The sequence below is a fragment of the Microcaecilia unicolor genome, unplaced genomic scaffold (genome assembly GCF_901765095.1).
Source record: "Microcaecilia unicolor unplaced genomic scaffold, aMicUni1.1, whole genome shotgun sequence".
NCBI classification, from domain to species: domain Eukaryota; kingdom Metazoa; phylum Chordata; class Amphibia; order Gymnophiona; family Siphonopidae; genus Microcaecilia; species Microcaecilia unicolor.
Window position 1 is genome coordinate 5,698 of NW_021963374.1, and position 23,529 is coordinate 29,226.

The window sequence follows — 23,529 nt, forward strand, 5'->3', positions numbered from 1 at the left end:
TTTTCTTACGACCAAGCCTCAAAAAGGTGTGTAAACTGACCAGATGACCACAGAAACATCCACATTTTGGACGTCCGCAGAGGCACAGCGAAGGACTTCCTCAACTGCCGTTACAGGGACGGAGGCATAGCGAAGGACGTCCTGTACCCATACTCTTAAAAAAAAAAAAAAAAAAGACGTCCCTGACAAGCACTTGGACGTTTTCACCTGGACATGTATTTTTCTAAGGTTGTAGATGGCAATTTATTTAAGGTTGTAGACGGCTATTATACACGCAGCCTGTCTGCATGTATGAAGCCGTCTTTGGCATGCGCAGAGCAGCCACGCATAATGCTTGGCTGCTCTGCACTGGCTTCCCCTCCTTAGGAAGGAAATCGTGTGCAAATGAGCTAACAGTGAGCAGCTCATTTGCATGCGATTTCCTTCATGTATGCCCGTTCTTTTCCGAATCGCTAAGGGATCGGGAAAGGAAGGGAAGGGTTTTTTCCGTTCAGTTAGTGCATCAGTTAGTCCACTGCAGTGCCCACAAGGTTGGTTTCCTGGCATGTCAGGGGGACCAGTGCGCTATGAATGCTGGCTCCTCCCACGACCAAATGAGTTGGATTTGGTCGTTTTTGAGATGGGCATCCTTGGTTTCCATTATTGCCAAAAACCGGGGACGACCATCTCTAAGGTCAACCTAAATGTTGAGATTTGGGCGTCGTCCTGCGAGGACGCCCTCAGGAAAACTTGGGCGCCCCGTTCAATTAAGCCCCTCCACATCAACCTTTCATTGCAGCTGGCTCCCACAACAGAAGGTCGGTTAGAACACGAGTATGCCTTCAAAATCTCAAAAATGGGAGATAGAGAAGTCGCGCACAAGTGAAGTGAAGATGGCAGATGGAGAGCATTCTGGTCCGTTGTGCATGTGTTCCACGTGGGTGGCAGAGATTGCAGCAGAAGTCTGACAAAGCCTTAGATTCCTCCTTAGACAAATAATTGCAAAATGTATCTGACAAACTTGATATTGTGGATGGCCGACTGGAAGCCTGAGAGGGGAATTTTAATTTCGGTGTCAGCGTGTCTCTGATCTGGAGGATCAGGTACAACAGTTTACCGCTGCTAATACTACCCTTCAATCTCATCTACGACTGCTGGAAGGTATTTAGGGACAGAGAAAGTACCTGCATATAATGTGTACAGTGCTGCGTACATCTAGTAGTGCTATAGAAATGATAAGTAGTAGTAGTAGTAGTATTTACAGAAGGCAAACCCCAATTTTTTGGTACCATGGAGGCAGCTATTGCTTTTCTACAACAAATTACCAACTCAAGGGACACCACCTCGGAAGACCACTACACTGTACGGTGGATATAGTTTCCGCATTGGGGAGGCTTACTATGGTTCCCTTGCCTGCTTGTGGTGCAGTGCATCATTTCCTTTTGAATTTACTGCAGCTTTGTACTGCTTCTCAGACCAGAAGATAAGAAAACCAACTGCTTCTCTGATTCAAGTTAGGACCTGACTCTCACTTGGATCCCTCTAGTGATTCCCTCCCTCCTGCTTTTCTTCATTTTTGCATGCTTCTTAATGCACTCTGCAGAAGCCTTTCTGTCTTAGATATATATATATAGATATGTAGATGGCTGACTCTTATTGTATTATTATTATTTTAAAATATTCTCATATGTCCTGTGATCTTGAATGGTTCCATTCTACTCAAATTAATGCTGCTGGAGACAAACGTTTGTTATTAGAATCTTTCACGGGCTCAAGCGTTGTTCTTTAGTTCATTTTTCTCTTCTCTTCTCTTTTAGCAGCCCTGACTTACCTAGTTGATTTTTGAATGCAATAGGAAGGGTGAATGTTTTTATGGACTGTATCTGATCATTGCTACAGACTGGTAGTCTCCCATTGATATATCTACACTTATATCGTATGATTTCTGGTACTCTATATATACTATTCCCTTTTCTTTTTGCTGGGAGAATTCATTCAGTTGCTTTATAAAACCTATTTGCTTAAAGATGTTAACATCTCACGTCTTTTAGACCATACGAATGAATGCTTGACTAGATGGATGTCCCTTCCCATCTCTGTTCATGGCAGGATTCATCTTTTTAGTATGGTTTTATTTCCCAAGTGGTTATGTACTCTGCAATTGTTGCCCCTCAAGTTGTTGAGATTTACTCTCTCTACAGAAGCTTGTATCTAAATTTTGTTGGAATGGTAAGAAACCAAAAACGCTCTTTAAATATTTGAAAAGGTTCATGAAAACATGGGGGTCTAGGCCTTCCTGATTTGAAGAAATACAATTCAGCTTGTCTGCATAGACTTGGGAGATCGGTTTCTTGAGGAACAGTTTTACACACCTAGGAGCTATGAGCTAGCTTCCTATCATCTGTGGCATATTTATTCTCTTTTGCACAGCCCACTGCAATCCTTGCCACAGTATTTACTCAGAAGTGTTTTACTATGCTGTTTGGGGGGAGGGGGGTCAATCGTTGGGTATCTTATCAGTTACCGCTCTTAGGTAATTTGCTTTTCTCTCCAGGGGACAAAAATGTTAACTTCTGCCTCTGGGCAGCAAAGGGTGTACTTTATTTGCAGTAAGTCTTGGAAAATGGAGGTACGATGCCTCGTTGGGATCAACTTGCTAGAGAAGTGGTGGAGCCATGAGATTTTTGCGCTTGTGGAAAATTATGACTCTATGTTCATACTTTAAATTCTACAGGGTTGGCTTTCCATTTAAGGGCTCATTTGATGGGGTTCTTTGAGCCCTTTCAGGATGGCGGCTTATCAGTTTCCTCTCTACATAGGGGGTTGCAAGTGCTTTCTCCAGTCAAGTCGTATTGAGCTTTAGGCCAGGTGATGTGAAGATTTAGATTACTTACAGATTCTCTGGATCTTGGTCAGTTGGTTCGATGAATACCAATGTCTCTATTAGTACTGAACTCCGGGAATGCCCATTCCGTTGTTTGCATCAGGTATATTTTACACAAGAACAGGCAGGGAGACTGGACACGTCCATTTGTCAAAAATGTCATCAGGGGGTTAATTCTTTTTTTTTCATGCTTTTGGAGCTGTTCAAAAGTAAAGCTTTTCTAGAGGGCCTTATTGCGTTATATGGAGAATTTATTCGGACACACTCTTCCATTCTCTCTGTTGGGGTTACTTATAGACAAGTATGAGGCCTTTCATCTTAACAATCAATTGTATAATCTCTTGCTCCGGAAGGCAAAAAATGCTGGGTAAATGAGTCATTTTAGTAGTGCTCTGGAGGAATCGTTTTCAAGCTTTCTTTTAAATGGAAAAGGCTGTTTCTGGCCATTTGGGATGTATATCTTCAAATCTCGGTCTCATAGAGCTCATTGTTTGTCTTAATTCATTTTAACATTCTTCTCTGTTTTTGTTGTCTCTTTTTATTTTTTTTTGTCTTTTGGCGAGAAGGGTCCTTGTACAGTGCACGTCATGGGTTCACTTGTTGAGCAAAGCTTTTTTTTTTTTTTAGGGCTGTGGGTGATTATGGGATTTTGTCTTGTTTAATGATTTTCTGGAGTGCTGTAAGGGTACAGGGGATCCAGACTTTGCTAATTCTCTGCATTTCTTTGCTTGTAGGGGAAACGGACGGGTGGATCTGTTTGGGACCTCTTGTACAATTGAACAAATGTATCTATGATTGTTACACTGTCTTCTCATTTTTCATTTATTCAATAATAATTGTTTCCACTTTCTTTGAGTCCCTCCAGACCAGTCAGGATCCCACCCTTGTGAAGGTTTGAGAATTTCAGGGAAGAAAGGAAGTACAATTGGACATTAGAGGGGCTGACTGATGCTTTTGCCTTCTGGGTTCTCAGGCTGCAGAGTGACTATAAAGTTTAGAAATTATGTTTCTTGTCTTTTGGTCATGAGGGGAGCTATTACTTCCTTGCTTTGTTAGAGAACTACCAGGCAATTGTGGGCTGCACTAGACACTTTATAGCAGTGGTTCCCAAACTTTTTCAGTTCACTGCACCCTTTGTGTCCTAGAAATTTTTGCGGCTCCCACCCCGGGCACATGGGTCTCCATTTTTTCTCTGCACAAATATAACAGTGCTGGGTGTCCCTATCAGCCCCTCCAAATGACACACTGATTACGATTTATTTATTTATTTGTTGCATTTGTATCCCACCTTATCCCACCTCTTTGCAGGCTCAAAGTGGCTTACAATACATCATGAGTAGTGGAAGAATGCTAGTAGTTAAACATTTAGTATTGCAGGATCTTGGTCAGCATGATGATAATAAACAAAACAAACAGAGTAATAGTATACAAGCAGATATTATAAAACAGTTCTGAATATAGATGTGCGAGTTGTATATATTCACATTTGTTGATCTTTGTGGTACACTTTATTAAATTACTACTCTACCTATGAAAAGTTAGGAGGAAGAGAGATCAGCCTCAGGAGGTGTGCAATCAGAGAATCATCACTTCTTCCCTGCCCTTATCCTGGCTTATTGACCTTTCCCTTTGCATAATACCTTCTAGTTCTCCTCCCCTTCCCACATGATCCTTCCTCTCTCCCCCACCCGTGTGCCTCAGTCTCCTATCCTTACTCTTTTACTCCTTATCATCCTTTTTCCATCTCCCTCTATGATTACCTTTTACTTCCTCTTACTTGATCCCTTCCCCTCTCCTCATTCTCTGTCCCTTTATCTTTTCCTAGCACTAATAACTAAGATCCCTTACTCCCCCTTCTAAAAAAAAAAGGACCATATTAACCTGACACACAAAATATGCCATAAAAATGATATACTGTAAAATACAAATTAACATTATTTAATATTCAGATTCATTCAAATGTATGCAGATATGCCACATAACTGCTGCAGAATTCTACAAAATCTGTCACAGAAACTGTAAGCACTTCCCATGGAATCTTGAAAAATTGACTGCAGTACCTCCTTATAATTTTATTACCCCAGTACTAACATGCTTTATTTCTGGGAGAATAACCTGGAATCTAACAGTTAATCTGCCCCTAATCCAGCCCTCTTCTGTTGCTCCTGTCTCTGGTCAATTAAGCACTGAAACTTTATATAAATTACACACGTTCACATATACAGAACCATAACATATCCAGATTAAAACAGCACGATTCTGCATCTTAATAAATCATTGACCAACACTAGTCAGAATGGAAAGGGTCCACAGCTTGAAACCTGCAAACTAAACAGCTTTCACCGTTTTTTTAAATCCTACTGTTTTCCTGCTAGGTAGCACGAAGTCTCTATGGTCTCTTACAGCACTAAGAAAATCGCTCCTTCGGTTTGCTATATGCAACCACTGAGCATGTGTAGTGCCCTTAAAAATGGCTGCTGTAAATCAACAACATCTAAGTGAGCATGCTCTATGCCCATCTTTCTCAAATTTTCTTACCACTAAAATTCAGTGTGCAAACACAAACTATGGAAGTTACAAGAGCATCAAAGTGCATAAAATTGTGTAAACTAAGTTAATAGAATGTTAATAGTAATATTTCACAAGTTGCTCTCTCAATTCCCAGTGATGTCACAATAACTGTTCTGCTTATATTTGCATACCCATAATGCCTTGTAAAATGGAGCTGTGTTTTTGCTAAATGTCTCTGGTGATTTGTTACAATGTCTTCAGGTTTTCATTTAATTATACAATGTTCGTTTTCTGCTTTTGATTTATTCTGTATTATATGATATATTTAGTAGCTAAACATTGTCACTCTCTGTAATATTTTTAGGAACTGCTTTTTCTGTCTTGTGTAGCATAAGGGAAGCAAAGTTATAATCTCTGGTTTCTCTTCAGATCGAATAAATCTTTCGCCTTTTACTAAAGATTTCCGTGGAGAGGAACATAAATGAGTTTCACTGAATTTTTGAAGGTCCTACCACTGGTAGGACTAATATTTGTGTTTAAAAATAGATGAAAACAAGCACAAGATGTAGGAAGTAAAGTGATTTTGAACAGCTAGAGTTACCAACATAGAACTACGGTGATTATTTTAGCCATTTGTTCATATTATTACTAAAAAGGAAGGGGAAAAGTTTTTGAGCGGTGATGGGGGGGCGGGGAAGCCGCGCGTAAGTGAAAATTTGCTACTAGTTTGAAGTACATTTACAGCAAATAAAGAGGTGGGCTGACAGTATCGCGCAGAAGATGAGCGAGAGGAGTTAAATTGAAATTAAAACGACTTTTAAAAACTGACATTTTTTTCTGCATAAAACCATTGATTTTCTAACTAGCATGAAGTAGAGGCAAAAACAAGGATTTAGACACGTCGCTTACATTGCAAACAATAGTGAAAGGAAAATGGAAGTTTCTGATTGGCTTCCCAGTACTCTGCACATCAGACTCCTGATGCAGGCCTGACGGCCGAAACACGACGTGTCGAGTCTTCAAATCTGTAATAAATTTTTATTTAAGTACGTCTTCCAGTGTCTGGTTTCCTTGGTCGTACTCCCACTTTTTGTACATTGGCTTCCCTAATTACCAGCAGGCGAATGTTGCTAGGACTCTGTTGTTTCACCACACGAGGGTGGGTTTCAGTTGGACTGGGCTGAAGACTTTGAGAGAGAAAGTTGCGATAAATAAGAGCTCCTGTGATTGACTATTTTAAAAGAATACTAAAAAATGTGTGAGAGTGTTCAGTGATATTTTAGAGCATAATTAAAGACGTTTGCATTGCAAAGAATAGGGAAAGGAAAATGGAAGTTTTTTCCGTCTTTTGCCCAGGAGAATGTTGCTGGGGCTGTTTGGTTTTTGTTGGTTTGGGCTGCAGACTTTGAGAGGCAAAGATACATTGTGTGAGAGCTCCTGTGATTGGCTGCTTTTAAACAAAAATAAGTTTACTGAGTCTGAGCGTTCAGTGATAGTGAACTGAGGCAGAAGGATTTCTTTGAATTTGTGAGGGAGTTGCAACTGGTTTAAAATTCAGAACAAACGGAGTTTTATGAAGTCTGGTGTGAATAACTGGTGAAAAGTAGAGGCAATAGTAGATAAATTTCAGAAAGGAAAATATTACTTTCCAATATTAATTATGGTTTTCACAGAGCGCTGTAGTTTGTAGTAACTGAAAGAGCATTTAATTGACTTAAATTTCAGCTATTGTAGAGATCTGTTGGAAGAGACACATTTAAGGGGAAACTGATTAAAAAGGAAAGAAATTAGACATAGTTAATAGTATCCTATTGGATAGTAATAGTAACTGTAAACCCACCTCCCCGCTCCCCCCGTTTTCTATTTCTGTTGATGGCTCTCTCATTCTCCCTGTCTCCTCAGCTCGAAACCTTGGGGTCATCTTTGACTCTTCTCTCTCCTTCTCTGCTCATATCCAGCAGACCGCCAAGACCTGTCGTTTCTTTCTTTACAACATCCGTAAAATCCGCCCCTTTCTTTCCGAGCACTCTACCAAAACCCTCATCCACACCCTTGTCACCTCTCGTTTAGACTACTGCAATCTGCTTCTTGCTGGCCTCCCACTTAGTCACCTCTCCCCTCTCCAGTCAGTTCAAAACTCTGCTGCCCGTCTCATCTTCCGCCAGGGTCGCTTTACTCATACTACCCCTCTCCTCAAGACCCTTCACTGGCTCCCTATCCGTTTTCGCATCCTGTTCAAACTTCTTCTACTAACCTATAAATGTACTCACTCTGCTGCTCCCCAGTATCTCTCCACACTCGTCCTTCCCTACACCCCTTCCCGTGCACTCCGCTCCATGGATAAATCCTTCTTATCTGTTCCCTTCTCCACTACTGCCAACTCCAGACTTCGCGCCTTCTGTCTCGCTGCACCCTACGCCTGGAATAAACTTCCTGAGCCCCTACGTCTTGCCCCATCCTTGGCCACCTTTAAATCTAGACTGAAAACCCACCTCTTTAACATTGCTTTTGACTCGTAACCACTTGTAACCACTCGCCTCCACCTACCCTCCTCTCTTCCTTCCCGTTCACATTAATTGATTTGATTTGCTTACTTTATTTATTTTTTGTCTATTAGATTGTAAGCTCTTTGAGCAGGGACTGTCTTTCTTCTATGTTTGTACAGCGCTGCGTATGCCTTGTAGCGCTATAGAAATGCTAAATAGTAGTAGTAGTAGTAATCTGCAGTGTGGCTGAGTGAAAGCTGATAGCTGAAAGGCACTGGAAGCATTAACGGCATACTTAAAGATCTTTCAACTGTATTTTGCTGATATTGAATTGGTGCAGATAAGCAGTGTTGTATGGATCAGAAATAGGAAGATATTCTGGTAGAGCTGCAGCCCAAGTCATGGAGAAAAAAAATGACTATCTAGAAAATCAGTTAGGGATTTTCAATTATTTTATTTTGGTCACAGTCAGTTAATTATAATCTTAGCAATAGGAACCTTTCTAGCTGCACCACATAGGGAGCCAGATTTTCCATTTTTGAGTTTGTATACACAGGGGTCCTTTTACTATGGTGCGCCGAAAAATGGCCTGCGCTGGTGTAGACGCGTGTAGGTCCATTTTTCAGCGCACCTGCAAAAAGGACCTTTTTTTGCCGAAAATTAACATGTTGCAAAATAACAATTGGAGCGCGTCCATTTTGGCCCTGAGACCTTACTGCCACCCATTGACCTAGCGGTAAGGTCTCATACGTTAACTGGGCAGTAACGGTCTCTGTGTGTACAATTCTGATTACCACACGGTTAGTGCTGCGTGCTGAAAAATTTCCGGTGCACTTAGTGGACACGTGTAAAAAAATGAAATTGCTTCCCGGGCCACACGGTAGCTGTGTGGTAGTTAAAAATTGATGCGCATAGGACATGTATATGCGCCTAAGTGGCTAAGTAAAAGGACCCCACAGTGTAGTAGGTGCAAATTTTCAAGCAACTCACTGTTGCCCTCTGCGAGTAAGGAGAAGAATTCTCTCAAGAAAGACCCTCTACAAAAGTAAATGGAACATAAACAAAATACATTAGAAAAGACTGAGCTTTTTGAAACAAATCTATAAAGGGCAGGGCAAAGAACAGTGTAAACAAAATAAACATACTTACAGTGGGGGAAATAAGTATTTGATCCCTTGCTGATTTTGTAAGTTTGCCCACTGACAAAGACATGAGCAGCCCATAATTGAAGGGTAGGTTATTGGTAACAGTGAGAGATAGCACATCACAAATTAAATCCGGAAAATCACATTGTGGAAAGTATATGAATTTATTTGCATTCTGCAGAGGGAAATAAGTATTTGATCCCCCACCAACCAGTAAGAGATCTGGCCCCTACAGACCAGGTAGATGCTCCAAATCAACTCGTTACCTGCATGACAGACAGCTGTCGGCAATGGTCACCTGTATGAAAGACACCTGTCCACAGACTCAGTGAATCAGTCAGACTCTAACCTCTACAAAATGGCCAAGAGCAAGGAGCTGTCTAAGGATGTCAGGGACAAGATCATACACCTGCACAAGGCTGGAATGGGCTACAAAACCATCAGTAAGACGCTGGGCGAGAAGGAGACAACTGTTGGTGCCATAGTAAGAAAATGGAAGAAGTACAAAATGACTGTCAATCGACAAAGATCTGGGGCTCCACGCAAAATCTCACCTCGTGGGGTATCCTTGATCATGAGGAAGGTTAGAAATCAGCCTACAACTACAAGGGGGGAACTTGTCAATGATCTCAAGGCAGCTGGGACCACTGTCACCACGAAAACCATTGGTAACACATTACGACATAACGGATTGCAATCCTGCAGTGCCCGCAAGGTCCCCCTGCTCCGGAAGGCACATGTGACGGCCCGTCTGAAGTTTGCCAGTGAACACCTGGATGATGCCGAGAGTGATTGGGAGAAGGTGCTGTGGTCAGATGAGACAAAAATTGAGCTCTTTGGCATGAACTCAACTCGCCGTGTTTGGAGGAAGAGAAATGCTGCCTATGACCCAAAGAACACCGTCCCCACTGTCAAGCATGGAGGTGGAAATGTTATGTTTTGGGGGTGTTTCTCTGCTAAGGGCACAGGACTACTTCACCGCATCAATGGGAGAATGGATGGGGCCATGTACCGTACAATTCTGAGTGACAACCTCCTTCCCTCCGCCAGGGCCTTAAAAATGGGTCGTGGCTGGGTCTTCCAGCACGACAATGACCCAAAACATACAGCCAAGGCAACAAAGGAGTGGCTCAGGAAGAAGCACATTAGGGTCATGGAGTGGCCTAGCCAGTCACCAGACCTTAATCCCATTGAAAACTTATGGAGGGAGCTGAAGCTGCGAGTTGCCAAGCGACAGCCCAGAACTCTTAATGATTTAGAGATGATCTGCAAAGAGGAGTGGACCAAAATTCCTCCTGACATGTGTGCAAACCTCATCATCAACTACAGAAGACGTCTGACCGCTGTGCTTGCCAACAAGGGTTTTGCCACCAAGTATTAGGTCTTGTTTGCCAGAGGGATCAAATACTTATTTCCCTCTGCAGAATGCAAATAAATTCATATACTTTCCAAAATGTGATTTTCCGGATTTAATTTGTGATGTGCTATCTCTCACTGTTACCAATAACCTACCCTTCAATTATGGGCTGCTCATGTCTTTGTCAGTGGGCAAACTTACAAAATCAGCAAGGGATCAAATACTTATTTCCCCCACTGTACCTGAGACTCCTAAAATCCATGACTCTGAAAAAGGGAAATTAAAATTCTTGAATAAATAAGTTCTAATAATACTCAAAAGAGAATTTACACTAAGACTATATGAAAATAAATATTATCCGAGATGTTTTAAAAGCTTGTCTTGTTGAAAATTGTTGGACTTGAACTGTTCATAGAAAAAGTAATTTAGGGGCCTTTTTTCTAAGCTATGCTAAGAAAAGGGCTTACCATGGACTTAAGCAGGCCTTTTTCCCATGTGCTAAACATATTTCTATTGCAGCCATCAAAAAGGGTCTTTTTCAATTTGTTTTACTTCTGTCCATGCACTAATGTTAGCATTAGTGTGCTGCCATTCAAAATTACTGTGGGAGTACTTACCACCTCCTATTTCGGAAGCGCTAAGGACTCCTGCATTATGGACATTCTAACCAGTTAGCATGGTGATAACATCAGTGCACTAGCTGATTAGCACATCCACGCCCATTCTCCACCCCTGACATGCCCCCTCCCAGAAAACTATAACAGTTACTGCGCGCTTAGCACGCACAGATGACAAAGCTAATGCAGAGCATTTTAGCACATCCTGTGTTAGGCCACTTTTGCTGTGTTAGCACCTAACACAGCTTAGTAAAAGGGCCCCTTTGTGGTACTGTAAACTGGATCACTATAGGATATTTTAAAGTTTTAATCCTATTACTGTTTAATATATTTATTACTTTTTAATAATATTTATTTAGAATATTACATTTCCGTGGGCCCTGTTTGTTAAGCCGCACTATAGGCACGCTAACGCTAGAGATACCCATAGGAATATATGGCTGTGTCTAGCGTTAGCATGCACTAAAAACGCTAGCACACCTTAGTAAACGGGGGCCCTGTAAGTGCAGTAAAATTCATTCCTTTGCACAATTACCTTTTTATGGTTTATTTATTTGAACGTTTCTTCAGCATTCTATTTTTAAGAGATATTATAACACCCTCTGACACTCTCAAACAAAATATTTATCTCCAGTGTTAGCTACCTCATCCCACTCTATTTACAGGGGCACGACCTGTGGTAATTGGTCACAGCTACTGAGAATTGACTGAAGGGGTAGGGTATGCTACCTGTAATAAGTAGGGGCACAGGTTAGATTATTATAAAAAAAAATAGAAAGAAACCAAAAAGATGTCCAAAATATCAGGAGAAAGTTTGAAGATGACCCAAAATTGAAGTGGAGATGATTTCTTACATTTTTCACATTAAAATACACAGAGGTGATCACATGATGTGCTGAACACAAAAAGGTGTGCAGTCCTGAGGCTCGGAGACCCACCTTGAAATCTAACCCCATCTCTTCTTAAATTGCACTTTTTGATTGAGCCAGAAGTAGTAACAATACAGTGGGGGAAATAAGTATTTGATCCCTTGCTGATTTTGTAAGTTTGCCCACTGACAAAGACATGAGCAGCCCATAATTGAAGGGTAGGTTATTGGTAACAGTGAGAGATAGCACATCACAAATTAAATCCGGAAAATCACATTGTGGAAAGTATATGAATTTATTTGCATTCTGCAGAGGGAAATAAGTATTTGATCCCCCACCAACCAGTAAGAGATCTGGCCCCTACAGACCAGGTAGATGCTCCAAATCAACTCGTTACCTGCATGACAGACAGCTGTCGGCAATGGTCACCTGTATGAAAGACACCTGTCCACAGACTCAGTGAATCAGTCAGACTCTAACCTCTACAAAATGGCCAAGAGCAAGGAGCTGTCTAAGGATGTCAGGGACAAGATCATACACCTGCACAAGGCTGGAATGGGCTACAAAACCATCAGTAAGACGCTGGGCGAGAAGGAGACAACTGTTGGTGCCATAGTAAGAAAATGGAAGAAGTACAAAATGACTGTCAATCGACAAAGATCTGGGGCTCCACGCAAAATCTCACCTCGTGGGGTATCCTTGATCATGAGGAAGGTTAGAAATCAGCCTACAACTACAAGGGGGGAACTTGTCAATGATCTCAAGGCAGCTGGGACCACTGTCACCACGAAAACCATTGGTAACACATTACGACATAACGGATTGCAATCCTGCAGTGCCCGCAAGGTCCCCCTGCTCCGGAAGGCACATGTGACGGCCCGTCTGAAGTTTGCCAGTGAACACCTGGATGATGCCGAGAGTGATTGGGAGAAGGTGCTGTGGTCAGATGAGACAAAAATTGAGCTCTTTGGCATGAACTCAACTCGCCGTGTTTGGAGGAAGAGAAATGCTGCCTATGACCCAAAGAACACCGTCCCCACTGTCAAGCATGGAGGTGGAAATGTTATGTTTTGGGGGTGTTTCTCTGCTAAGGGCACAGGACTACTTCACCGCATCAATGGGAGAATGGATGGGGCCATGTACCGTACAATTCTGAGTGACAACCTCCTTCCCTCCGCCAGGGCCTTAAAAATGGGTCGTGGCTGGGTCTTCCAGCACGACAATGACCCAAAACATACAGCCAAGGCAACAAAGGAGTGGCTCAGGAAGAAGCACATTAGGGTCATGGAGTGGCCTAGCCAGTCACCAGACCTTAATCCCATTGAAAACTTATGGAGGGAGCTGAAGCTGCGAGTTGCCAAGCGACAGCCCAGAACTCTTAATGATTTAGAGATGATCTGCAAAGAGGAGTGGACCAAAATTCCTCCTGACATGTGTGCAAACCTCATCATCAACTACAGAAGACGTCTGACCGCTGTGCTTGCCAACAAGGGTTTTGCCACCAAGTATTAGGTCTTGTTTGCCAGAGGGATCAAATACTTATTTCCCTCTGCAGAATGCAAATAAATTCATATACTTTCCAAAATGTGATTTTCCGGATTTAATTTGTGATGTGCTATCTCTCACTGTTACCAATAACCTACCCTTCAATTATGGGCTGCTCATGTCTTTGTCAGTGGGCAAACTTACAAAATCAGCAAGGGATCAAATACTTATTTCCCCCACTGTAAGTGAATGGTGCATGGACAATTGCCTGAAAAAGTAGACAGTTGAAATGGCTGCAAAACTGCAGAAAAAGAGAAGTATGTGATGGTTGGACAGTACAAAATGGCAGATGGAGTTCTCTTTAGTGAGACCAACCAGCTTATAATCGAAAGTAATCGCCAGCTATTTCCCGACACAAATCGGGATATGGCCGGCGATTTCGCAAAAGCGGCGAAAAGCATATATTCGAAAGCTACATTTGTGATAGCTTCGCCGCTTTTTATTTATTTATTGCATTTGTATCCCACATTTTCCCACCTTTTTGCAAGCTCAGTGTGGCTTACAATAGGATGTGAATAATAGAAATAACATTTGTTACAATTTGGTTATGGATTACATTGTGCAAAGTTATACGAGACAGTCAAATATCAAATTAGGAATATGACAATGGGACATCAACATAGAAATATTGGAAGGGGACAATGGGAAGCTTAAGGGTAGTGTTAGACAAAGACATATGGTGTACATAGTTCCGTGGATAAGTGTATGATAGACTGGATTGCGGGATGAGGGATCAAAGTGGATGTATATTGCATTGATGAACAGTGAGTATGGACTCTATGTGAGTTGGCTCTTTCCGTAAGTTTGTTCAAACAGGTGAGTCTTTAGTAGTTTACGGAAGGAAGCTTGATTGTCAATCATTCTTAGGTTGCGCGGTAGTGTATTCCAGGCCTGCGTGCTCTTGTGGGAAAAGGTTGACGCGTGTAGCGTCTTGTATTTCAGGCCCTTGCAAGTGGGGAAGTGGAGGTTTAGGTGTGTTCGGGATGATCTTTTAGCGTTTCTGGGTGGTAGGTCTATTAGATCAGACATGTACGCTGGGGCTTCGCCGTAGATGATCTTATGGACTAGTGTACAAACTTTAAAAGTAACGCATTCCTTAAGTGGAAGCCAATGTAGTTTCTCTCATAGTGGTTTTACCCTTTCATATCTTGGTTTTCCGAAGATGAGCCTGGCTGCTGTGTTTTGGGCTGTTTGAAGTTTCCTCAGTATTTGCTCTTTGCAGCCCGCGTATAGTGAGTTGCAGTAGTCCAGGTGGCTGAGGACGAGGGATTGCACTAGGCTGCGGAAGACGTATCTTGGGAAGAATGGTCTTATCCTTTTCAATTTCCACATGCAGTAGAACATCTTCTTGGTTGTGTTGTTTGCGTGGGTTTCGAGTGTTAAGTGGCGGTCGATAGTGACTCCAAGGATTTTTAGCGTTTCTGAGACTGGGAGGTTTAGGGTTGGTGTGTTTATCGCGTTGAATTCATTTGTGTTGTATTGGGAGGTGAGTATCAGGCATTGGTTTTTTTCTGCGTTTAATTTCAGGCGGAATGCATCTGCCCATGTGTTCATGATATGTAGACTTTGATTGATTTCGTTGGAGATTTCTTTGGTATCTTGTTTGAATGGGATGTATATTGTCACATCATCAGCGTATATATATGGGTTGAGGTTGTGGTTTGATAGGAGTTTTGCTAAAGGGATCATCATTAGGTTGAGTATAGTTGGTGAGAGAGGTGATCCTTGTGGGACTCCACATTCAGGTGTCCATGCTTTGGACGTGGTTGAATTTGATGTGACTTGATACGAACGCATGGTTAGGAACCCCTTGAACCAGTTTAGGACATTTCCTCCTATGCCAAAGTATTCAAGTATGTGTAGTAGGATTCCATGATCAACCATGTCGAAGGCGCTTGACATGTCGAATTGTAGGAGGAGTATATTGTTGCCAGTTGCAATTATTTGTTTGAATTTGGTCATGAGGGTGACTAATACTGTTTCTGTGCTGTGATTTGAACAGAATCCTGATTGGGCATCATGGAGTATTGAATGTTTGTCTAGATAGTTTGTGAGTTGTTTAGTTACCATACCTTCAGTTATCTTGGTTATTAGTGGTATGGATGCTATTGGCCTGTAGTTGGTTATTTCGCTCGTGTTTTTCTTTGTATCTTTAGGAATTGGGGTGAGTAAGATTTTTCCTTTTTCTTTTGGGAAGAGTCCATTTTGTAGCATGTGGTTTATATGGTTTGTTAGGTCTATTATGAATTGTTGAGGAGCAGATTTCATGAGACTATTTGGGCATATGTCTAGTTTGCAGTTGGATTTGGCATATCTTTTGAGAGTTTTCGAGATGAGGTCTTCTGACAGTAGTTCAAATTCGGTCCAGGTTCTGTCTGCTGGGTGTGTTCCTTCTTCTGGATCTAGACAGTCTAGAAGAGTGGTGTATTCTGTAGGGCTGGTGGGTATTTTGTGTCGCAGTAGTATAATTTTCTCCTTGAAGTATGTCGCAAGGTTGTCAGCACTTGGTGTATCTTTGCCGTTGGTTGTAACAGGTGTGGTGTCTAACAGTTTGTTCACGAGGTTGAAGAGTTTGTGTGTGTCTTTGTAGTTTGGTCCTATTAATGATTTGTAGTGTAGTCTTTTTGTCTGTTTTATGGTATATTTGTATTTTCTCCGAAGTAGTTTCCAGTCGTTTCGTGTTTGTTCGTCTCTTTTTTTGTTCCAAGCTCGTTCTAGTCTCCTGACTTGTGTTTTTAGTTTTTTCAGTTCTTCGGTGAACCATGGATTTGCATTTTTCCTGTGTGATGTTCTAGTTTGTACTGGGGCAATTTTGTCTAATGTTCTTGTACTTATATCATCCCATTCTTGGAGGAATTGGATGGTGTCAGCGTTTGTAGTTCATTCGTTCTGGCAGATCTGTTGCCAGAATGTTGTAGGGTCTATTTTTCCTCTCGTAGTGTAGGTTATTCGCTTATGTTTGGTGTTTGTGTTTAGTTGTATTTTTCGCCAGTAAAGAGTGACATTTGCTTTATGGTGGTCTGACCATAATGTGGGTGTCAATGTTGTATTAGCGAGTATGATAGTTGAGTCCGGTTCAAATCTATTCGTTATGATATCTAGTGTGTGTCCTTTTTCATGAGTTGGTTGTATGTTAGGTGTTTGCAGATCCCAGAGTTTTAGGAATTCTTTGAATTCTCGTGTGCTTGGTAAGGTGTCATTTTCTAGGTGTAAGTTGATGTCGCCTAGTATGAGGATATTTGAGGCTGATACGCAGGTATTCGAGATGAAATCCACGAGTTGTGTTTGGGCGTCTTGCCATTTTCCTGGTGGCCTGTAGAATAGGATTGTGTTGAGGTGTCCTATTAGGCTTGGGTGGTTGATTCTAGTCGATGCAATTTCAAGTTGTGGTGAGGTGGATTCGCCCGTGATTGTGATGGTGAATTCAGGTTTGTATATAATAGCTATTCCACCTTCTCTTTTTTTTCCATTTCTTGTCCAGTGCGTGATTTTGTATTCTGGTAGGCACGTTTGTAAGATGGTAGGGTCTGTGGGACTATGGAACCAGGTTTCTGTGATGAATAGGAGGTCTAATTTGTCTGTGATGATCCAATCTAGTATGTCTACTGAGTTGCTTACTGCTGATCTTGCATTGATGTATCCTAGTTGGATTAAGTGATGTGGTTCCAGGGTGGGGTTTGACGTGTTTATTTTTATTAGTTGTCTGTTTCTTCAGTAGTTGGATTTGTTGTTGTCATTGTTTTCCTCATTTTGTCGGTGGTGTTCATATCCGGAGGTTGTTGCAATTGGTTGGTTGGTTGTGTCTTTGATTTGGTAGGTTGTTTAAAGGTTGTGCATAGGATTGGTGAGATGTAAGTGGGTTGTTATGGTTGTTGTTTTGGGCGTGCATTGTGTGTATGTGAGTGTTATGTGGTTTGTGAGTAGTAGGGTTATTGTTGACTAGGTTGTGGGTTGTGTGTGCGTGTAGGGATATAATGAGAAAGTTCAAAGGGGCGTGTTGGCGGCGAAGCGAAGGCGGGACATGGGCAGGCTTGGGCGTGGCTACCAGATGGCCAGCTTTCGCGGATAATGGAAAAATAAAACCCGGCGATAAGCAGTATTTCGCCGGGTTTACTTGGTCCTTTTATTTTCACGACCAAGCCTCAAAAAGGTGCTCCAACTGACCAGATGACCACCGGAGGGAATGGGGGATGACCTCCCCTTACTCCCCCAGTGGTCGCCAACCCCCTCCCACACTAAAATTATTAAAATACAAACCTTTTTTGCCAGCCTGTATGCCAGCCTCAAATGTCATACCCAGCACCCAGACAGCAGTATGCAGGTTCCTGGAACAGTTGTTGTTGGTTGCAGTGGACTGCAGAAAGGCAGAGCCAGGCCCATCCCCCCCCCCCTACCTGTTCCACTTGTGGTGGGTAATGTTGAGCCCTCCCAAAACCCACTGTACCCACATGTAGGTGCCCCCCCTTCAGCACTTAGGGCTAGGGTAATGGTGCACACTTGTGGGCAGTGGGTTTTGGGGGGGGATTTGGGGGACTCAGCACACAAGGGAAGGGTGCTATGCACCTGGAAGCTAATTTGGTTGTTTATAAAAGATGTTTGAAGTGCCCCCTAGGGTGCCCGGTTGGTGTCCTGGCATGTGAGGGGGACCATTGCACTACAAATGCTGACTCCTCCCACTGCCAAATGCCTTGGATTTCCCCGGGTTTGAGATCGCCGGCAGTTTTTTCCATTATTGCGGAAAAACAAAAGTGGCGATCTCAAACCCGGCGAAATCCAAGGCATTTCGCCAGCCCACACCATATTATCGGAAAAAAAAGATGGCCGGCCATCTTTTTTGAAAATACGGTTCCGACCAGCTGTTGCACCGCCGCCAAAATAGATCGCCGGCGACCTATTTCGCCGGCGACGTTCGATTATTCCCCTCCAAATCTCCCAGTTTACCTCATCTCTTGTAGAAGCACAGGAGGATTAGTTCAAAAGACTATCCAGTCAGATTGGGTTAGTACCACAAAACTTGTGGAATATACCGCTTGTACTGCAGAGATAGAGCACCTCATGCCAGAAACTGAGCACAATATGGTGGATATTCAAATAAAGAGCTTTACAAACCAAAATTGAGGCCTATGAATAAAAGATTGATGACCTTGAAAACAGGTCATAGAGAAGCAACCTCTGATTTGTGGGTCTAAGTCTGTGCTGGACACGGAACACATTGATTCCTGGAGGAATGGTTGTCTTCAGCCCTTAAGTTGGATAAAAAAAACTTGGTAACATGCACATGAAATACATACATCATCTGGGCCTGAGAAAGGCATGAGAGAGCAGGCCATGGATTGTTGTAACCAAAGTGGTTGTGCTACAAACATATTGAATGGTGAATTGTGGTAACAGGACTACAGGATAAGACTGTATCCAGATTACAGACTCTCAAACAGAAAAAAAAGAAGTGATTTTTACAAATAGCAAATACTTATCCCAATAGATAAGTGAAATCCATTACTCTTCTATAGTCCACATAGAGAATGACACGGGGATGGGGACCCGCAGTAATCTGTGGTAAATCCACAGAAAAAAAATTTACCACGGCTGCGGGAGCAAAACTTTTTACCACCCTGTGGGAGTGGTAAAAAAAAAGCCTTGCTCCCACGGTTAAAAAAAAAAACCCCAAAAGTGGTCCTCCTTACTTCCTCCCTCCCCGCCGCATCTTGAGCTGCAGAGAAAATCCCCCATAGGTCTGCTCCAGGGTCTTTCCTCCTCTGCTGTGGCCCACTTTCTGATGTAACTTCCTGTTGATGTAACATTGCTGGAGGGAGGGATGGCGGGCTGGAGCTGGGATTTTGAGGGGTGAATGAGGCAATTGGTGGGGGTTGGCTGCTGCCTAGGGTGGCACAGTTTAGGGATGGCACCAGCACTTGGTCTTTAGCATCTCTCTCCTTCATTCCCTCCCTCAATTTGAGGTATTCAGTGTCTTACCTCTCTTCTGCTGGGAAAGCAACTCAGTAATCAGCACCTATAAAAGATGCAGCACAACTGGCATAGAGGCCTTGAGCATCTGCGCTTGCGTGAGGCCTCCCCCTTCAAAATAGGATGCATCTTCTATAGATATTGACTGCCCTATTGCTGCCCTGGAGGAAGGGAGGTGAGACGATGAGGGGGAGGGAGAGGAAAGGAAGGAATGAAAGAGATGTTGAGTACTATGGTGAGGGGGTGAGATGCTGGAGACCAAGGGTGGAGGGAAATAGAGAGATCTGGATACTGTGTGGGGGGGGGGGGGGCAGATAGAGAAAGGGAGAGATACTGGGTACTGTGAGGGGAAGTGCCTTGAGCCTGGCAATTGTGTTTATAAATCCACCAAAGAAAGGACAAATTTTGAAGTATGGATATCAGTTCTCTAATTGGCTTCTCTCATACATGAAGTTTTACAAAATCCAGAACCCACATGAATATTTGCCCACATTTAGATGTGTATGTTGCAAAATCAGTATTTATACACGCATGTGCCAGGAAATACATGTATGATGTCCTATATGACGCTGCTCTTTTGTTTGTAAATTAGCTGTTGAAAATCTAACCATACCGGCAAAGAATGCATACATTGCACTACATTGTCCCATCATCCTGGTATAATTAATCACTTATGTCAGCGAGTCACTATATGCTGAATTATAACATAAAAAATGTGTTTATGACCATCATAATATGGCAGACTTAAAGCATATCCATCTTTTATGTGATAGCTGCTGAATCATCATCGGTCTTGTTTGCTTTTTTTTTTTTTTTCAAAACGTTTTTGTGTTCAGTATATCTCATATATTCACAAAACGAAGTACTTAACTTTTAGCACTGCTGTCAAGATTCAAACATTCTGCTGACATGGCCAAGTTTTGATGCTTCTTCAAGGTAGCAGTCCACTATAAGTATATAGTGACTTGCTGACATAAGTAATTAAGAGCTCTGTTTACTAAGCAGCATTATAGGCATGTTAATGTTTTTAATGCGTGTTAATTATGTACATGCCTACAATATCTCTATAGGCGCCTACACGGTTTGCATGTGTAGGCACGCTAAAAACACTAACGCACCTTAGTAAACAGGGCCCCTAATTATGATGGAATGATGGGACAATGTTGATATGATATCCCTGTTTTAGACTCAATGTCTATATAATTTGATTTACATTGCACTACATAGCATGCTCTCTTTCCACCTGCCCACTCAGCTAAGAACAGACCTATTGTACTTAAGTGAAACTCACCTTGAGCTACTTACTGAAAAAAGGTGTGAACAAAATCCAAATAAATGTCATTTTCCTGCAGGTTTACATATGCGCGGAGCCTACGCATAGCAGATGGCCCTGATGAAGTTCACCTGTCAGCCATTGCAAAAATGGAGCTGATGGACCAAGCCAAGCAACTAGCTGCAAAAATGTAAAGGTGCATCACTGTCACGGAAGGCCAACGACAAGAGACCGTGGTGGCATCCCACTCTTGATTGCAACTGGAATAATTAATAACAAATCTACAGTGATAGGCAAAAGCAGATTTTGGAAGTTTCAAAGAGCTAAACACTGTGAAATGAAGATAATACACTTTAAATGATTAGTTGGGGGGGGGGGTATGTGGTGCTATGCATATTATTATTGGAATAAATATTTTCCTTCCCTGTGGAATTAAAAAAATTGTTCAAAATAAAAAGTAAAAATTTAGTTAGGATAATTTTCATAGCCATTTCTATAAGGAAAGCAGCGCTTTACTGGAGAAATGGGCTTTAATGAAAATTCACAGCCTGATATATGAGTAAAAATACTTTCCTGTCCCAGACAAAGGCATTCTGGGGGATGAGGTAAGGGTGGAGTTTGCACTTAACACACATCCACCCTAACAATAGCCCCAGGATCGCTTACTCATGGTGTAATTTTAAAAGAGCTCTACACATGGAAAATACAGTATGAAATTACACTCTAATGATTAGTTTATCTAATATATGATAATAAGCACAGGTACCGTCAGCTGTGTATTTCTTATCTTGTTTTAGCCTCAGCTCTTCCTCTTTGCTTAACTGATGAGCAGGAGAATCTGTTTCTCTCATGATTTGACCTTTTCTAGAGGGATGTAAGAGAAAGGCTCTAAAAAGGTTGCTAACGGTACTTTTGAAATGTTAGTTCATTGTTTCTAATGATTAATGCGATTAAACAATCACCTGTCTAAGAAACAAAAGGTAAATATGATGTCATTTTAAATCACTGTTAAATCAGGAATGAAGATTCTCACTGATGTTCCTTTTTGTTACATTTTTAAACCAGAACATATCAACAATGAGTCCGCAGGGTGTGCTTTATCAACTATACACACCACATCCCTGAACATGCATTCAATAAGGGACAGAACTGAACCCCATTCCCCTGGCCCCCAATAGCCACCACTACCAATGTATTTTATCACCTACAAATATTAAGTACTTGCCTTGCCAACTTCATAACATTTGAAGTAAGATTTCCCTGAAGATCTCTGTTCCATCCTCATAAAATGAATTACTAAAATGAAATGTAAAAACTGAGGGTGGTTATAGTTGTGGCATTTCAGTTTGCTCTCTTGCAGTGAAGATTCCAGAAGGTCTAAAGTCAAACTGTGGCTGTGTTAGAAAATATTTAAAATAGAACTGTCTGTGTCCAAGGAACTGGAGTGCAGAAAACAGAATCACATTGAAAGCTCAGCACTGCCTCACGCGGACACTGCTTCAAGGGCTCATAACTCTTTGTACATTCATATTTTTGAAATGTTTATTCAGTAGAATCACAAGCATAATTCTGAATTCAAAACATATCTGTAAAATCTAGCGCACAGGGTGGTCTCCATATGAAAGAGAGCACTAAAATAAGGTATTCAAAGAAGCACAGCCCTTAATGCATATTCATCTTTTATGCATCCTATAGGCTTCCCCACCCTAACTGGTCCAGGGTTAAAATGCCACTTAATATCTTTATGCAGCCCCCTAAGTCATGTTATTTGCCCCTTAATGTGACTTAAAGGATTCTGATACAGTTGGGCTTCCCTATCGCTATGATATTTAGATCATGGTGGGTTACATAGTAATGAGATGCAAATACATGTAAAGCAGCTCCTTACTATATAAAAATGATGAGCTTTTTGCTTTCTTACCTAAACATATAAAAGGTTGGTATTCAATTATAGAGTATTGTGAAAAATACTAAAGACATCTTTGTTTCACAAATGTATACGACTGTTGAAATTTAGAGGTCTGTTTACTAAGTTGTGCTAATGGCTTCCGCGGGGCATTGCCGACAGCCCTTTCAAAGTGAACGGACTATGTCAGCAGTAGCGCACAGCCAGCCGAGCTAGCGGCTTAGTAATCCCCAGCATTAGTTTGGTAAATTTTGTAATTTCCCAGGTTTGCCTGATTTCTTAGGGGGTATTTTACTAAGGCGCGCTCAGGTTTATGGTGCGCGCTAAAATTGTAGGCACGCTAAACATTAGAGACACCAATGCATTCCTATGGGTGTCTCTAACGTTTAACGCATGCTAAAAACGTGAGCGCGCCTTAGTAAAAGATGCCCTTAGTTTGTTAACTGAACTGAACTTGAGAGGCTAGTGTGGGTTGTAAGTACTTAATGTAACGTAATAAAAAATCAGAATGCATCTTGCTGTAGTGTACTGAGTGCACACTGTAAGTCATGTTATGGCCATAACGTGACAATACAATAATCCCAGCCCAAAGCTGGGTTTTTTTAAACCGTGCCAGGAACATTGGGCTTCAAAGCTGCCACCCAGTGCTCCTGGCCTAGAGTCTAAAGGGGCCGAGCCTCAAAGCTGTGGCCTGATGCTCCTGGGCTGGAGTCTGAAGGAGCTGTGCCCTTCCTCCACCCCCCACTATCTTAGTAAGCCTACCAGCACTGTATTGGTGATGGTCCAGTGGTCTTCAGGCATTCAGGAAGAAGCAATCCCCATTCACTCCTGCCCTGCTAGCACTGTCTCCAAATTTGAATCCCTAGCAATATTCTGGTGCTACCACTGCTAGAGGTCAGGTTTCCTATATGGAAACATGATTCTTTGTAGTACTAGCGCAAGACTCTTGTTAGGAGCGCCATTTTGGAGACAGCATCAGCAGGGCAGAAATGA

The 23,529-nt window shown here is 42.0% G+C and overlaps 1 long non-coding RNA gene and 1 other non-coding gene across 3 annotated transcripts; both read left to right on the forward strand.

Annotated features, from left to right (window-relative positions):
* The first annotated feature begins 5,783 nt into the window (after positions 1–5,783).
* LOC115459260 lies at positions 5,784–5,899 on the forward strand. Its single transcript, XR_003940242.1, has one exon. It is a non-coding gene; the product is annotated as a U5 spliceosomal RNA (small nuclear RNA).
* On the forward strand, positions 5,804–21,635 carry LOC115459257. Of its 2 annotated transcripts, none has more exons than XR_003940240.1 (2): positions 5,804–5,891; positions 20,710–21,635. It is a non-coding gene; the product is annotated as an uncharacterized LOC115459257 (long non-coding RNA). The 2 variants fall into 2 exon arrangements; XR_003940239.1 differs by lacking the exon at positions 5,804–5,891 and adding an exon at positions 20,230–20,241.
* Positions 21,636–23,529: the final 1,894 nt, after the last annotated feature.